This window comes from Schistocerca serialis, chromosome 1 (genome assembly GCF_023864345.2).
Source record: "Schistocerca serialis cubense isolate TAMUIC-IGC-003099 chromosome 1, iqSchSeri2.2, whole genome shotgun sequence".
Classification (NCBI taxonomy): Eukaryota; Metazoa; Arthropoda; class Insecta; order Orthoptera; family Acrididae; genus Schistocerca; species Schistocerca serialis.
The window spans coordinates 760,340,462-760,341,430 of NC_064638.1; the positions used below are offsets into that span (position 1 = coordinate 760,340,462).

Sequence of the window (969 nt, forward strand, 5' to 3'; positions counted from 1 at the left end):
GTCAACAGCGCCTCAAGCGAACAAATGTACAACTAAATGAAACTTTATAGCTTCCTTAATTCGCCGACAGATAGTGCTTAGCTCTGCCTTTTGTCGTTGCAGAGTTTTAAATTCCTAAAGTTGTGGTATTCTTTTTGAATCACCCTGTATAATGGATATTAAAAGAGGATTTGCAATAACTACACAAGCCTTTAGTGATAAGAGGAATTTATCAACAAACAATCACGCTAATATAGAAACAAAAATAAATTCATTTTGGAGCATTTTAAGTTATTGTTGCGAAGCATGAGCTCTGAGTGAACAAGAAAAAAATTAGAAGCAATATATGGAGAAGAGCCGCTAAAACATCTTGGAACGAAACCAAATCTATTGAACGAATACTGAGTTGATTAAAGAGAAAAGGGCGTTGGTTAACATGATACAGAGAAGAATAGCAGCACTCCGTCATCAGGCCACAAGTGGCCCATCGCGACCATTCGACCGCCGTGTCATCCTCAGCTTAGGATGCGGATAGGAGGGACGTGTGGTCAGCACACCGCTCTCCCGGTCGTTATGATGGTATTCTTTGACCAGAGCCGCTACTATTCGGTCGAGTAACTCCTCAATTCGCGTCACGAGGGTAAGTGCACCCAGAAAAATAGCAACAACGCATGGCCGCCAGGACGATCACCCATCAAAGTGCCCGCCACACCCGACAGCGCTTAACTTCGGTGATCTGACGGGAACCGGTGTATCCACTGCGGCAAGGCCGTTGCCCCTATACAGAGAAGAAAAACTAAATTAATTGGAGATCTAATACGACGAACCAACTTCGTATGAAACATCTTAGACAACAGAACCCTAGAGAAAAAAGTCGAGGAGCAGCCCCAGAACATCCATGTTACAGAGTGTTATAACTAGAATTGCAGTACAATTAACTGTAGAAACTACAGTAAGGCGCCGACTTTGCAAAAATTCGCTGCTGGACTT

The 969-nt window shown here is 43.2% G+C and overlaps 1 pseudogene; it reads right to left on the minus strand.

Moving 5' to 3' along the window:
* Positions 1-638: 638 nt before the first annotated feature.
* On the minus strand, positions 639-756 carry LOC126421628 (5S ribosomal RNA; annotated as a pseudogene).
* Between the last annotated feature and the right edge of the window lie 213 nt (positions 757-969).